Here is a 17889-nt window from a genome sequence, read left to right on the forward strand (position 1 = left end):
TTTACAGTGTGTGATTTTCATCATTACTTCAGCATCTTCAGTGTCACATGATCCTTCTGAAATCAATCATTCATATTTTTGTGGAAACCATGATGCATTGAATCGAACGTTCAAAACAGCATTTGTAATAGGATTATTTGACATTTTGAATGTCACTTTTGATCAATTTAATGCATCCCTGCTTGATAAAAGTATTAATTTCTGAATACTATCTACACTTTTGATCATGTTTTGAAGTTTCTTAGCAAGATGATATGTCCCTTTATTATTATTAAGGTGTTAGATGCCACTGATCCCATAAGCTGAGGTGTTCCTGTTTGATTTATTTGTTTATTTGTTCCATGGCCTCCTGATCTGTTCCTGACACCCCCCCACCTGTCATAATTGGCGACCCGCCGCCGGCTGCGCGCCTCGCACACTCCAGGTATCCGGTGACTCAAAGGGTCGGTAAGTGCCCCTGTCAGCACACCGCGGTGAGGAACAAGAGATTAACCCTAATCCAATCCACTCAATCCTTCTCCTGCGTTCCTCTCGCTGTTCCTTCAACCTGGAGGAGGAGCCATGGCTTTCAGGTCAGCGTTGGAATCCCTGGCCTGAATAGAAGCTCACCAGAAGAAAAAAAAAGCCCTCGCTTTAGCACGGTGACCACGGCTGGTTGGCTTCTGAATGGTGCTCTGTGACAAAGGGCCTCTTTCACAGGACGCTGGCTGCCAGCAAAGGCAGAATAAATGGGGAGGATGCCACTGCAGATGTCTGAGACGTCTCTGTTAGCGTTTGATTGACGCGAGGTGAGGCTGCACACTCGGCCCCCGGCCCCTCCAGACCAGCGGCACCTGTCGAGAGCGTGTTGCATTGTCTGACCTGAAGATGGTGAGGATGCCATGTTTCCCATCAGCCTCTGTGAGACTGCATCACCACACTTGCATTTGAGGGCATCGCCTCGGTCATATATGTGGCAAGACTCAAGGAATGTGCCTTGATGATCTGATGCTTTTCTGAAAGCACAGCCATATTAGTTTAAGAAGGTGCCACTTTGGTTACATTTATAGTGGATCTTCACCGTAAATTGCATTTGTAATGAATCCATACTGCAGTGCATTTATTATTTATGGCTTGAATTTCTTTCTTTTTTTTGGCTCAAAAAGCCAACCAAGCTGAAGGTGAATGCTCTGATAGTTCTGAACAACTAATATGGGAGGTAAAAATGTAGGCCTATAATTTATTAATAATAATAAAAGAACAAAAGTGATGCAAGCGGCACTTCTACTAATAATGATGATGATAATATATCTATATCTGAGTGTTTTGATATCACAATATTAAGAATAATTTATATATATGAAGACTATATATATATATATATATATATATATATATATATATATATATATATATATATATATATATATATATATATATGATTATTTGAAATTAATATTTAAAAGTTATTATTTTATGTATTTTGATATTAGTATACATTTTTACATTTTTTATTTTTTTAAATGAAGGTTTATATTATTATTAATAGTGACTTAAAATGTATATTGACCATAACTAAACATTTGTATTATATTAAAACATTAAGAAAACACAAAGCATTTTTAAATTCATGTTTCTAAATGTATGTTATTATTATTATTATTATTTGTGTGTGTGTGTGTGTGTGTATCAGTAATAATAACAATATAGAAACATTCATTTAAAGATGTTAAAATGTTCTTAATATTAAAACTTTTGGAGAATGTAATACTACTGTTTACAGTAATAATTTTTTTTTATAATTTGTAATTTATAAATATTTATTTTTAAATAGTTTCATTGTTTTTAAAATGTACTTTACCATCAAAATAATCAGATAAGTGACAGTCTGAATTTTAATGAAATGCTAGAAACAAACTTGTTTTTGTTTTGTTTATCTTAAATATTACGACGTTAAAACCAGACCATTTACTTAAACATCTGTTTTTTCCTGTACTGTACATTTCAGAATAAATTGAAATGATGACATACAGTATGTTTTGTGTGTACTGGGTGTTATGTTTTGGATGTGTCAAAAATAGTGGCCACAACAACAGTCATTAAAAAGAGAAATGCATTGTTATTTTAAAACGTTCTACTATTTTTTAGAGAGTATGTGCACACATTACTGCTTTGTAAAACAAACTCTAAGAGTAATGCTGTATTATGTCTTATTAATATTACAACAGCAGTCATGCCATGAATAAATGTTGCTGGTTTCCCATATTGTGTCAGTGTGTGTTTGCTCTAGTGCTCTCATGTGTTTGTGTATGCTGATCACACTCATGCTGTCTGGCCCCCGCGCCCCAGTCAGGGGCCTGAGGTGGGGCGTCTCTCTCAGACTTTAGGATATATGGGTACCACATTGTCCCAAACATGTCTTCTCTCTCCTCCCTATACCCAGCCGTGTTCAGGACTGTCTGGATGGCTTTTCCCAGACAGCCACCCTCCCGACAGGGGCTGAGAGAACCGTGACCCCCTCTGTCACCACAGCCCTCCAGACAGCAGGGGTCAGAGGTCAACACCAGCTGTCACTTTACCCCACGGCTCCGACTCACTGTTGCATTATAGTCCCGATTAAGGGATGGAGGAATGCAGATGTACATTCCTCGGGACAACTCATTGGAGAGAGACAATAATGCAACTCCTATACAGCGAATATGCATGTATTAAAACTGCTCACAACTTGCTCATGAAGACACGGAGTAGTTTGAAATATATTTCGGCTGTACAAATGTAGTTTGTATGAAATAACTTTTTATATATATATATATATAAAGTTTTAAATGTACAATCTGATATGTATTCATATTTGATTTGTAAATTTTATAATATGATGGATTTAAAGAGGTTTGAAAGCACGTTTGCTCTGTGAAGAGACAGATGTCCTTGAGCTGAAGTTCAAGTCCAAAGTCATTCAATTGTCTGACAAACATTTGTTCAGTCAAAGTGGAGCTGGATGTTAAATTGACATGATCTGACACTGATACATGATACATAAAATACACTTGTATAATAAAGTGTATAAATCAATGATTTTTTGTTCGACAAATATAAGGGTGTTTAGTCAAAAGTCAAATTACACAACTGTGTTTTCTACAGCCGTGGATGTTGGTTTTAAACACCTTATTTAAAGCCCTTTTATAATCATTTTGTGCCAAACTAAAATTCAAAACATGCTGGGTTGTTTCAACCCCAATTTGGGTCAAATGTTGGCAAACCCATTCGTTGGGTTACATTTTTTTGATTTTTCCATATTTTGGGTTTGTCCATATTTGACCCAAATTTGGGTTGAAACAACCCAGCATCTTTTAGAGTATAATGAAGAATTTTAACTGAAGTTCAACAAAACTATTATCATAAATGTCAAGCTGGAGCAAGTTGTCACATTTTATTTGTGTTTTAAAGGTTGTTTATCAATTACAACGTGTTGAGCAGAGCAATGAATATGTTTCCTTTTACATTTTTGCTGTTTCTACTATTTTTTTATTTTATGATTGCTGTCTGGTTGAATCTTCGATGTATATCTATATCTTTCATGGGCTTTAACGGTGCAAATTTCCAATAACTTTTTTAGGCAAGACTTTGTGTATGCAGAAAATAATATAAACCCACTCTGAGAAAAATATTCACTGGAGTAAAAGTGTGACAACTAGCCCCGGTCTCCATTATACAGCAAGAAGAGCTTAAATCTACGCGTTTATCTCTACTAGGCTACTTGTTACACCTACAATTTACCTTTTTTCCTTTTTTTCTTTTTTTTTACCTGGTTAGCGATAAGTTGAACATTTACCTCCGAGGTTATATCTAAACATGTGATCATCTGAAATGTGGAAAACGAATGTTTTGACATCTGACCATTTTTTTCGATCGCTAAATACATTATGCTTCTCTAATCCTGCATGCTTCGCCATTTGTTTAACGAAAAAAATGCTTCAGTTCTGTTTTCAGCACAATTGTTCCACTTTTCGTACAGTCTAAAGCTCTGTAAATGTAATGCTGATGTGATTGAAAGGGGGAAAAAAACAAGTTTATTGTGTAGCCTATTGAATGTATATAATAGGCCTAGGTAGCCTATAATATAATAAAATATAGGGAATATAATAATTCAAACGAAAAGATTAACAACAACGTTCAGAGAAAGATAAAATAGATATATTTACGCACAAGCTGTAAAATGCTGATAGGCCTAGTTATCGATTTGATACTTTATAAAATTTTGCGTCCTATAGGTAATTTTAAATGTTACATTTTTTTATTTTTTTAAATAGACACTGCATGGTGTTTTGTGTTGGATGCAAATTAACTTTTAACAATTAATCCAATTCAGACAAAATAACCACTCGCATTTTCAACCATTTATTATTTTCCTTTTTGGAAATCAATTATAGCAGATAAAATAAAAGATTTTTTAAATTTATAGTTAAGTAAGAAAACAATTAGCCTATTTTTACACAGTTGTTGATGTCAGCATTTGATGTAAGGCTTTGTTGTTTTATTGGGTTATAACCCTTTGTCATTCCGATTTATTTTTAAATGACTCAATCACAAAATAGCCTACTTAGTCTTGTCTGTATTTTTTGTTTAAATCATAGTATTAATACTGCAGTTTGTCTGATTTTTCCAGAACATTTCAGCCCCGTCGCGTTGTTTTTCCCTAAACTAACCTATATTTTGCGTGTTTATTTCATAACCATTTTTAAAGTCTTAATAGTCCGTAAATTAATAAATTAATAAACAAGCTCATCAAAGCCACATGTGTTCATTAAGAAACGTGGCATCGGCGGAGCCTCGATCAGATCATCTCACACCCGGCGCACAAAAGCGACTTGCGTCCTCGCGCCCTGATTGGCCAGTCCGCAGCACGGCGCTCAGCCGAGGCTGTGATTGGCCGGTCCGCGGCTCACGTCACTGCAGGAGAGAACATACTGGGCAGGATGCTGAGGACTGGTACCATAGCTGCGCGACCAGCATCGGCGGCATCATCATAATCAATATAATCAATGCTGCTTTGGAGAGTTTGTCACCTGTTGTAAACGTTCCAGGTCCAGAAAGAGCACAACGGCTTGTTTCAAGGAGAAACCCATTGTTTGGTGAGCCTGAGAGGCATTTAGGGAGCAAAGGAGACATTGTGGATTACAGACATGCTGCATGTTTCGTGTGTTCCATGTGCAGTTGCACGAGGATGCTGATGGTGATGCCATTTTCACGGAGGGATTCGTGAGGTAAGATGTGCACTATTTAATCTTGAAATGTCTTTTGTTTTCAGTCCATTTGAAGTAAAAAATAATAATAATAACAAAAGGGAAAATCCATTAATATATGTTTTAACATTGTTGTCGGTATATTTATCATGCACTATATGTGACCTATTGGCTATTTGAGAATTTAGTGGTAATAATTAAAGTGTATTCTTTATAAAAACGCTAACATTTTTACATTTGATCACATGTCGGTTATCCTTGACCGTTGAGCTAATGTGATATAACCTATTTTTCTCAGGAATGAAAGTTGACTGAAATATTCCACATATTCATGATGGTAGACTATAATAAACGTTATATTTGAGCATAAAGAGTATTTAGCAAACTGGTGGTCAGAGGTTCATCAGATATTATTAAAATCATTTTTCATAGAAGGGAGTTTGCTTGTGTTCTTGATGAAAGGCATAATTATAGCAAAAAGAAATAAAAGTTTCCAAAGAGGTCTTTATCACTGAATGATGTCATTCTAACACTGGGGGCCTTCAACTCAAAGTGTGTGTATTAGAAACACTCTTTATGACACAAATGGGGTAATAATTCCATTAAATGTGCATTTATAAGATTTTATGATATGACGTACCATATAAGAATATGTCGTTTTTAGACATGTACATACTACATTGAATATGTTGAGTTTTTGCACAACATACTTATCTTTTTATATTCATAAGGCAAAAATCTTTTATAGTATGAATCTTGTTTGATTATAGTAGTGGTTTGTTGTGTGATTTAAAAAGGCTTCATTTCAGATTGCAGGAATTGGCATTAGATAAATGTGAGATTTATATTAGATTTCAAATGTCTGATCAATGAGTACCATATAGAAAGAAAAATGAATCATAATAACAAATATTGTTTAATAATATGTGTATTTTATTTAAAGACACACACACACACACATATTACAGTTTTGTTATAAGTAAATATTTAAAATTAAAAGATACACACACATTACAGTTTTGTTAGGTAGATATTTAAAATAAAATCTATCTATCTATCTATCTATCTATCTATCTATCTATCTATCTATCTATCTATCTATCTATCTATCTATCTATCTATCTATCTATCTATCTATCTATCTATCTATCTGTCTGTCTGTCTGTCTGTCTGTCTGTCTGGTTTTAGTTCTATAAATGGCCTGGTGATGTGTTTCTTCTGTTTTAAATCATTTATTTAACGAAATGCTTGCAATTTCTTTGTAGATGTGTTTCTGCAGTGGTAACATCCAGACCAGCGATGTACGAGCACGCGGCTCGGGCCTCTTTCTGAGGGTTGGTTTCTCTCTTTGGTTATCTAGCTGTATGAGTTTTAACACATTTCATAAAGCTAGATAACCGAAAGTAGAAATAATTCTCAAAATCTGTTGAAAATAGCCTGAAAGCAAGAGAGAGCACCTGCTTTTACCTCAGGTAATTTCACATTTTTGAGGGGAAAAAATCACGAAATCAGAATGATTCCAAGATTGTGATTGTGTTGTGTTTCTTAAGTTGCCATTAGTCAACATCTAAACCAGTAGAACATCGTTTCCACTGAAATGTGAATCTCTATTTGTAATGAGAGTCTTTTTGTTCTTTTCTCTTGACAACCATTTTAAAAGATGGACCTGCACAATTAGTAACAAAAGCATGCAGTGCTTTTAAAACACTTTGAGAGATCCCCATTTTGCAGATTTTCAGCTCATTTTGATCCTATTGTCCTGTGAAGGGCATTGGATTGTGACTGGTGAGATACTCACTGTAGTTCAGCATTAAAAGAGGTACTTGAGGGCTATTTGTTGTGGTCTGTAGTCTAAACGGAGGCTTTAGGATAGTCCTGTAGTCCTATTTATACCCTTTCTGCTGGATTTCCCCTTGTGAAAGACAGAAACAATGGCAGCAGTGCAAACACTTATTCATTCTCTGTATATACACACAGGGAACGTGGCCTATCATCGCATTCAGTGGCTGCATAAATGAGGCTGCATTTAATTGTTTAGGAAAAACCTCTCGATAGAACAGAAATCCATTGCAGTAGGTAATGATACACGCTGCTGGCTAATTGGTTAGACTCAATGGAGTGCATTTTATAGCTTTAAAAGCCATGAGGATATTCCCATTCGTTTCTGCAGTTTCTGGATTGGACTTCAAACATCTTCATGCATATAAAAAGGCACATTTGTAGTTAATTTTTAATAAAATAAGCCTATATATGTTCAAGAAAAAAAAAAAAAAAGAAAAAAAAAATATATATATATATATATATATATATATTTATATAATATTAACTATTTTTTAATTTTTTTATATACGCTTTATTTAATTTATATTTTTTACTTTTTGATTTTAAATTAAAAACACATAACTATTGCATGCACACACATCATACAACATCTTTTTCATGTTGTATAATCTGTGTAGTTTCTACTTTCCATTTCTTTTTCTCTCTCTCACTCTTTCTCTCTGGCCTTTCATACAGACTCTTATTTCCATCCACAATATGGCAAAATAAAGACCACAAGGGCACAGCCATCAGTGAGAGAGATGCTTGGAGGAACATGGCAGTTTCCATTTGCTACATCCTCCTTTCTCCGCCTATACCCAGAAACCCCCAGTGCCATCTGTACCCCTGTGGGGTGCGGGAGAATCCATGCCAGTGCCAGCGGCGACACAAACCTCGTCAGCGTCCTGGAGCCCCGACACAGACGGCACAGGGAGAGAAGGGAGGCCATCTTGACGGAGATCTTACACGAGAAGCTAAGATGGCTGGGCTGGCACATGAGGTGAGTTGCATCATGGTCTTTTTTGTGCTTGTGTGTGTTTATGGAGGACATTATAGCCCCCTTTATCCCCACCCACCACCCCCCGTTTCTAGCCTATCTGATCTTACTACACTAATTAGCGAGAGGGTTTTGGCGGGGTTTGGCGAGGGGGGGGGGAGAAAATAAATTAACTGCCAATGACTGTAACAGCGACTGCCATCTTCCTTTGTTAAAACTGCACTTTGCCTCCCTGATATATATATTAACAGAGATCTCAGAGTCTTCTTTAAAGTCTATTCAGATTCATTGCCAAAAAAATCGAAAACTTTAAAATTACGTTTGTCTCATTGTCCATCCATCCATTATACTGCATGTATATATATATATATATATATATATATATATATATATATATATATATATATAGATATATAGATATAGATATATACACACACACACAAAGTTAATTTATTATTAATTATTAATGTGTATATATATAATTTGAGTGAGTATTTAATATAAATTGTCAGACAATCAGGTGTAATTAGATATTTTTATGAATTTTTTTAGGGTGCTGTGCAGTTCAATAATCAACATTAAATGTATCTGATTGACCTAGAAGTGAAAAATTATGCTACACTGTTGTTTTTGTCCTTTTTATTCCCCCCAAAAAGAGAAATGTACTTCTATAGCAGGCTTATTTACAATTCAGATTTTTCCCTTATAGCACATAGTTTTGTAGCTGAGGATGGATAACGAGGGGTGGGAGGATAAAAAGGAAAAAAATAATGGAACTAGGGCTGCTAATGAGTGGCGCTAAGCTAAGATCCTCTTGACATAGATGCAGTGAATGAGAGTGAGGGTTTAAAGAGACAGGCGGCGTCCCAGCATTCTCGTGGCTGATGAGTCCTGTTGCATTTTGCGGGATTTACTTCCATTATCACACACTCAAAAGTTTTACAAAACTAAACCAGGCTACATAAACGTGAACGAACAAATCCATGAATGATTAAATTAGTGAATGTACGAGTGAATTTTTGCTGTTTACTAGCAATTTCTGAGATAAAATGTTTTCTACACCAATTTTTCTACACTTACACTACACTACACAGAGGGTGAAGCCAGTATTAGTTCAATTTGGACACTTAAGTAGCTTTTAAAAAAATGTATTACTGGTGTGCATCTTGAGACAAAAAATAGCACTGACTTATTTTAAGATATGCCAGTGGAAGTTACTTTCAGTTAAAACAGCTCAAACATGCATTTAAGGCTGGGACTAGACTTAAGCCTTTCCTTTAAAACCCTTATATTTAAATTTGTTTTAACCTCAAACCTTCATAAAAAGCTAAACTTGTGGAAGTCACAGTATTGCTCTTTGGCCTTCACACAGACACAATGCAATTTTCCAAACAGCATGGGTCTCCCCTCTGTCTCAGGCCCTGGCAGAAGCGGCACGTCGTGCCCCTGGCGATCTGGTTTCGTGGTTTTTATGAAGGGTGAAGCTGGTATGAGGGCCGGCAGCTGCAGCATGCGTGGCTTTAATGAACAGAACGTGTTGTCGGCCATTAATATTCTGCCCAGCTCGCGGCTGGTCCCTCACTCTCAATGGAGGCCCCCCTCCTTTATAAAGAGCTCCGCTTTCCCACCATTGTCAGGGCCGCTGCTCCTGCGGCACGACTGGAGAGGGGGCAGGGTGGGAAACACCGATGCGGACCAGACACCACCAGATGCCAAAGACACGAGACGGTTATGCAGATCATGGGGCCTTTTGTGTGTGTGTGAGTGTGTGTGTGTGTTTGTGTGTACAGGGGTGTGTATGTTTACAGACGGAGGCTGTACGCCACCTGATCATCTTAATTAGTGTGCATGTAGTTAATACGTGTCTGAGTCTGAGTGGGATGCAGATGTAAATGTGCCAAGTGTGTTTTTTTACCCTACAGAATATGCTGAAGGTTGTCATTTCTTGATTGCATCCTAATTTAGCTTTTTAAATAAACACACTATTGTTGTAGTATGAGTATCATATATATAATGTAGCCTATATATATATAAACTTTGAACTTTATAAACTTTTTTTGACATTTATAATATCACAAAAGATTACATTTTAAATAAAAGCGTTTCTTTTTATCTTTTATTTTTCAACATTGATAATAATAAGAAATGTTAATTGAGCAGCGAATTAGCACATTTTAATGATTTCTGGATTAATGATGGTGAAATTTCAGCTTTGAATTACATTTATTAAAATATATTTAAATAGAAATCAGTTATTTCAAATTGTAACAGTATTTCATAATATTGCTGTTTTATCTGTATTTTTGATCATTGATCTTTTTTTATCTCATTTATGATTTTGAAATTATAAAAAAATCTAACCAACCCCACATTTTTCTTACTTTAGTGTGTGTGTATGAAATCAAGTAGGCTATATGAAATCCACCGATATATAAAAATTGCAGAATATAACAAAATATTAAGCTGAGTAACATTATTTATACTTATTATATAAGTACAATAAGCACTATGTATATAGCATGCTTAGGATCCATTAAAATTACCAAAATATGAAATAAATTATGTTCTTTTTATCTTTTTTTCTAACTGATGATAATAAGAAATGTTTCTTGAGCAGCAAATCGGCATTAATGATTAGAATGACTTTAGTGTGTGTGTATTTCATATACTGTTTATATATATATATAAAGTGGTGGAAATGGCCAGAAAACAAATAAAGAAATAATAAAGAAAACAAATGTTTTGGTTGGTTACTGTACATCTCAGTTTAGCATATATATATATATATATATATATATATATATATATATATATATATATATATATATATATACTGTCTTACGGCTAGATATGAAAATCATTGCAGTAAATAACTTTTTTTTTTTACCACACAAATACCTTTTCAAGCACAGTATTTCACAAATTTATCAAACATATTTAAGTGTGACTTCGGAGTCCAAATACTTGTCTGGGCCACTAAATATCATATTGGCCGTGTAGGCCTATATTAACAGGCTCAACAATAGCCTACAAGTTGATTACAGTGCCAGTGCAACTGCAGTAATGTGCTTATTGGACCTATTGCTGGTGAAAATAATTGAGGAATGTCCTCATAGCAGTCTTTTCAGATACAGTAAAGAGCGACACTGTTTGTTGATGAAATTAATAGACCTCTGGGAAACGTACAAGGCCGCATGCGTTGGTGATTTGCATCGGCAGCGTGATGAAGGTCATATGACATCAGAGGCGGGCACCTCGTGCACCGTGAGCCGCTCAGAGTAAAGAAACCATCAAACAACATGCACACCTCAGTTTCACCTCATCAAAGACAGGCCAGAGAGAGGCAGAGAGCGCAGAGACTGAGGTAAAAGACAACCAGAATGATGATAATACGCCATTACAGTGATAAAGGTTTGAAAATTAAAAAAGAAAAGGAGGAAAATAGATACTGGTTTTAGTGACACGTTGCGTGAATGATAGATTCAGAGGATGGCAGGAAGGAGGGGCAGACATGTGACCAGGAGCCATGTTTTACTTCCTCCGATGCTCACGGTTACTGTAGGGTAGGCTAAACCACAGGTCTGCTGTCACTTCCTCTGTGCTGAGCAGGGAAAGGTTTATCAAAATTTATTTTATCGATTTGTTAAAGCAACAGAATGTTACTTTTTTGTGCTCAAAATTTACAGAATGTAGCCTATATAATGAGTAAGTAGGCTACATAATGAATCTTTTTTTTTCAAATCGTGTGTTTGTCTTATCCTGAATCACTACGGTACACATATAATAAGTATTTATATTCGGACTATTTTAATCCGGTTCGGGGCGGATTAGCCCAATACCCGCGTGGCTCTCCATAGACATAAACAGAGAAGTAGCTCCGGCTGCAATGTTCTTCCGCAAAACGCACGCAGTTCTGTTTGTTAAGCCAAAACTTAGTGTTGTTTTAATAGTTAAATCGTTTAAAAGTTTGGGTTTGGTTACAAATATTATAATTATTTTTTGAAAGATGTCTCATGCTTACCAAAGCTGCATTTATTTGATGAAAAATGCAGTAAAACATTTTACTAGGCTATTATAATAACTGTTTTCTATTTAAATGTTATTGTGTGATTAACTCCAGTCTTCAGTGTCACACGATCCTTCAGAAATCATTCTTATATACGCTAATTTTCTGCTAAATATATATATTTTTTTATTAACAATGTTAAAAACAGTTGTGCTGCTTAATATTTGTGGGATACATTTTATTTTTCAGAATTCTTTGATGAACAAGAACAGCATTTATTTGAAACAGAAGCCTTTGGTAAAATTAAACATATCTTTACTCTCGAGTTTGATCAATTTAATGTCTCCTTGCAGAATAAAATATTTAATTTATAAAAATAAAAAAAACGTACTAATACTGGTGGTGTGATATGTAATATCTAAAAATAATAGTAATCTTGTATTGACTGATTTTAATGTTTGGGTTCCCTGAGACTGCAGTGATATGTGACTTAAAATTACAATAATAGTAGTAATTTTAAAAATGAACCTCTTATTTGGCCTTCATATTCTTATTATAAGTTCCTCTGACCTAATTAAAACCCAGCAGGCGGATATTATTAAAGCTTTAACCCTTTGTTTAATCACAGCAATCAGAGAATCTTAGTGTGAAAAGAAATACAAAGTGTGAAAAAGGTTTGTGATTGGTTTATATATTTCATTAAAGGTGCTATTATTTATATTGAAATGCCAGTGATAACTGATCTCTCTTTCCTGTGTCTAATATCAACAGAAAATAAAAACCAACAGTTTGTTTTCTCATTGCAATTATTTTAGAGATTGTTTAGCATTTCTCTGTTAACCAAAACTTTGCTAAAACATGCCTTTCGACAGAGCTTATCTAGAATTTAACCTGTGATATTTAATCAAAAATATCCACGCGTCGCCTGCTTGACTGTAGACAATCGCCATGCTTTTTGACCGCGAGCTGGATTAAGAGAAGCGTCTTGCTTTATCGGTTAACACAGTCTGGTAAGATTAAATCAAGATCATGTCTGCTCTGTGTATTTGGGTCAACAGCCATGAGCAAAAGTCTGTCGTCTTTATATGTCTTTGACTGTGTGCTATTAAAACTGGGCTAAAGTCGCTCTCTTGTCAACTGTATCTGCTCTTAAACAGTAACAAGGGATGCTGTTCAAGTGTTAAAGTCATAAACTGTAAAGTTGCTTATCACCAGAAAATAGTATTTCTAATAATAATACAGGTTATATTGTGCAATTATAGCCTATTTAAATAATCAGATCTTTCTTTTAGGTGTTATAAATGTAAGGGCGATAGATAGATAGATAGATAGATAGATAGATAGATAGATAGATAGATAGATAGATAGATAGATAGATAGATAGAAACAAGCAAAGAAAAAAAGTAAGAAAGAATCTGAAATTTTCGGAAATCCGTCATGTCTCATTCCGAGTCCTGACAGTAATCTTAGTCTCTTAATGCAACTTTGGCTGCCAAGATCTAATCTATTAAGAAGGCCAGATCTTAAGGGTCTTTAAAGTACAGACGGATATTCCTCCATCCCCAGTTTTAGTGATTATGATGCGAGGGAACCCCTTGAGACGAGCGGGAAAGCAGAATAAGCTCACGAGTCACGACCAGTCACGACAAGCACTTGACCTGATTTGTGAGTCGGATTTCTTCTGGGACGAAGTCAACGTGTCATCCTCAGATGTCTGTTGGTTTTTTTTACGTTTTAATCGCTGGAAATGTGCATTAGCACACAAGCCCATTAAATTACCAGAGTATTGAAAAATATGTTTATAGTTTATTTATTAGGGCCGCTTATTAGCTGATGCAAAGCGCCTGTAACCCTCGAGGCGCGCAAGTTTAATTGAGCCTCTGTGGTGAAACGCAGGAAAAGCCTGATGAAGACAACAGCTCAAACATTAGCCAACCACGACTTAAAGAGATAGTTCACCCAGAAATAAGAATCCAGTAATCATTTACTCAACTCCATGTCGTTCCAAACCTGTAGGCTGTTTTTGTTTTACCTCTGTTTTGTCCATATCATGAAAGTTAAGGGGAACTTTGAGGCACACTTTCCTCACCAGCGTTTTTGAAAAAAGTTGCCAGCCAGTACCAGTGTTTTTGATCCTTTCCACAAAAGTTTTATGGCCTTCAGATTATTTTGTTGTATGGCTATCTGAATGTCAACCAAAAGAAAGAGCAAACCTTCTGCTTTTACAGAAAAAAAAATATTTTATTCTAGGCATTTCTTACGGCATTCTTTATATAAACATTTGAATGTGTTCAAGTTTCATTAAAAAAGCAGCATCTTGAGCAAAAAGCTGAGAAAATAGCTACGTCATGGTAGCCAAAAACATAGATGGAGTGTATAGAGTCCATCAACACCCCTAATGTTTGCACAGTCCTGTAGCTCATCATGGGTTAACATTTCATTCGGTAACATTAAGCAATTTTGATAAGCCGTTTATTGTTCATGATCGCGTTATATTATATGCATAGGATTACGACTATTATTGTTTCTGCTTCTTTGCTTGTTTTTGAATCGTGAGATTTAGTACTCTTTCAGAAGATGCGTAATAGCGCCCCTACCATATAAACACGGAAAGCTGGAAAATTCCATCAATGTTGGGGAAAGAGTTCAAATATCTCGTGGACAACACGAGAGCGAGTAATGTTGGGGTGTACTATCCCATTGAGGTAAAACCTTTAACTCGGTGTTTACACATTAACAAAAAGGTTTTTCTTTTGTGTTTTAAAAAAATGTCGTCAGGGCGATCCCCGCTCACATGGATGCAGGAAAAAGACTAAAACCGTGATATTATTCATTCCAGGCCCTAGTTTGGCCATGTTACTTTGTAACGAAATGCATTGCAGAATGTAGAATGAACACGTAATAAGCATGTGCGTGACATCGCCGTTTTTGTCATTTACATGGAGACGGTAACGGTAGTGCACAACAGAATCACTCGCTTCATTCAAAAGACGGGTAAAAACTCATCTCTTCCATGAGCACTTAATCTTACATAAAAAAAAAATATATATATATTTCTTTCCCCCTCTATTTCTCCTTTCTTCTTTCCTTTTCTGGTCTTTGCTACTCTGAGCAGTGTACAATTCTTAGTATTTAGGGCACTTTTTGTGTTTCGTTGCCTCTTCTTGACGGATCGCTTCCTGTTCTCCTGAGTTGTAAGTCGCTTTGGATAAAAGCGTCTGCTAAATGCATAAATGTAAATGTAAAATGTAGTGTTTTCATATCATTAAATCGAATCCCGTTTTCAAAGGTTGCATTGTCAGGCCCCCAAAACACCATTCTGATGTAAATAAACGGACAAAACGCATAAGAGTTTTCAATTTTTAGTTGAAAACGTAGTTGTGTAAGCAGCCCTAATAGCCTACCTCAACAAAATGAAAGCAATTTTTTTTTAACGGAGCTTTATCCAATTTTCAAATTGGATAGTTCTGGAAATGTTTGCAAATGTCTGCATTTTTAGGTCGATTTGTAATGTCTTAAAGACTGTGATTAATAGGCAACCATATTCACCTGTGGTGTCTTGCCTTAACTGATTTAGCCACTTCTGAAGCGTGATTGATTTTACATTTATGAAATGATGCGAACAGTCAATGAAGTCAAGTTCAAGTTCACAGATGTCTAGACATGTCCCGTTCTACGTCGTCCCTCGTTCTTTACATTCAGGGGGTCTACTTGCCCTTTGACCCGTGTGTAAGTTGCTATGGAACGACGGCGAGAGGGTTCAGTAATGTTCCCGTGAAAGGGCCGTGCTGTCAGGGCTGTCTAGTGACGTCCCCCCTCCCCGCCTCTCTCCGCAGCTGGGCACGGCCCCGGAGCCTGGGAATCTTCGGGCTCAGACCTGGTCCACCCCCCACCGAGACTCAGTCTAGCCGTATTCTCACCCCGCCATCTGCACCGTCCCATCTTGAGGCCAAGTTCAAATCTAGTCCTGACTCCCATAATGCACAGTGTCGAGGTGCAAAGGTTTACTTGTAATTGCGGTAATGCATGTGTGTGTTTACGCACTCCTCAGTAAATATAAATGGAGATCCGCCAAGTAAGGCCGGCGTCGCTTGTCGGTTTTGTATTTGGTTGGCGATGCTCTGAAGGTGTGTGTTGGAGTCGGAAAGAGAATTACTGTGTGTAAGAATGTGTGTGTGGCTGTCGGGCAGCAGGAGGGTATAATAAAAGGAGTCATTTGCATAAGCTGCATGGAGCCCAAAGAGGGTGTTCGGAGGAAAACAACAAGAAAGAAAAAAGGACAAATCCTACGTTGTGTGGGCAGAAAGAGAAAGCGAGAGCTCGCGTATATGGGAGAGGGTGGAAATTAACAGAGAAAGACTTGAAGCTGCTCCCCTGTGGTAATGAAAGGCATCAGGAACCTCTATGCATAATATTTGAACACTGTGACAGAGCGCTTACACTGTTTACAAAGACCCATTGAAGAAGAGAGAAAGAAATTGATTACGGATCATTTATTTTGCTTTTGATGAGCGCGGAACGTGAAAATAGTAAAATGGTATCATCGTCGCTCTCTGTGCATCTCTGTGTGAAGCTGTAGCGGATTGTGTTTTGAGCGGCAGGTACAACAGCACTGATCGTTTGACTAATAATGTCTGCAATTCACAGAATCACTGTTTGAGGAAGCATGTCTTTTAGATTCAAAGTTAATGCACCTCTGCTAAAACATTGATCTGCTTCTCTTTTACAGAACTCGATGGATACACACTTGTGAGATGAAAATCGACTAAATATGCATCCTGAGGGAACAATGGAAGGCTCAAGCACCTGAAAGTTTAATGATGACGATGATGATGATGTGTGTATATGAGAACAAAAGTCTTTAGTAAAAATGTTTTTATTGCATTGCATTGTCTTTTAATTTAGATCTTATTATTTCTTTTATTTGCATTTATTTACAGTTGCTTAAATGTATACACATACATAATTCTTGTAGAGGAAAGTCATTTATTTATTTATATAAATGTATTTTATTTGCTCTGACAGTTTTAAAAATATAAATATAATGTATATTTTATATACACTTACTTTTATATTTTTACAAAAAATTATTTTCCCATGTATTTTTTGTTTTGTTTTATATTTTGTATTATATCTACAAATAAAATATGTATTCTTTATATAGTGTTGTACTGATAATTAAATCAAATATAAGTGTGATTCAAACGTGAACGAGTTATATCCATTTTAAGCTTTGTATTTGACTGAGTCAGGTTTTGTCACACCTGACAGATGTGTTAATTACTGTGAGTTTAACAGGCTACATAATGTTGAGCTCTATGATCCTCTTGAAATTTAAACGAGCATGCAAATTTGTGTTTTTTCACGCAGTTTTGTAAAATATTTGAGCAAAAAAAAATTAATATATTTGCACGATTTATTTAAAATCGAAATTTGTTTAAAAATATATATTAGGTAGCCTACACCTTTAAGAAACAGGAAAGCACCCTACAAACATGTAGTAGATTTTTTAATTTCTCATGAAAACGCTTTATAAATAGTGTGTACTGGAGGGTCTGTACGTGGATGTCTGATTTTTTTGGGTCTATATTCATAATATTATTTATCATAAAACAAATTTCACGACAAGCATGTATAATTTCTATCCGTGTAGGCTATATCCATTTATCTTATTCCTCATGCATCCATGCAAATGACTGTGAGAAAGTCTCTCACTGACCTCTGAGCCAGCTAGCATAAAGTGTTAATTAGCCAATGAATGGAAGAGATGTGACGACCAGACGCTAAAACGTGCCGGGAATCCCGCACGCGAATTCACTAATCCAATATATATTTATTTTTTG

At 35.9% G+C, this 17889-nt stretch overlaps 1 long non-coding RNA gene across 1 annotated transcript; it reads left to right on the plus strand.

Moving 5' to 3' along the window:
• Positions 1 to 4991: 4991 nt before the first annotated feature.
• Positions 4992 to 17125, plus strand: LOC137065263 (uncharacterized). The gene is made up of 4 exons (XR_010901609.1): positions 4992 to 5243; positions 6488 to 6694; positions 7740 to 8043; positions 16776 to 17125. It is a non-coding gene; the product is annotated as an uncharacterized lncRNA (long non-coding RNA).
• Positions 17126 to 17889: the final 764 nt, after the last annotated feature.

The sequence above is a fragment of the Pseudorasbora parva genome, chromosome 25 (genome assembly GCF_024679245.1).
Source record: "Pseudorasbora parva isolate DD20220531a chromosome 25, ASM2467924v1, whole genome shotgun sequence".
NCBI classification, from domain to species: Eukaryota; Metazoa; Chordata; class Actinopteri; order Cypriniformes; family Gobionidae; genus Pseudorasbora; species Pseudorasbora parva.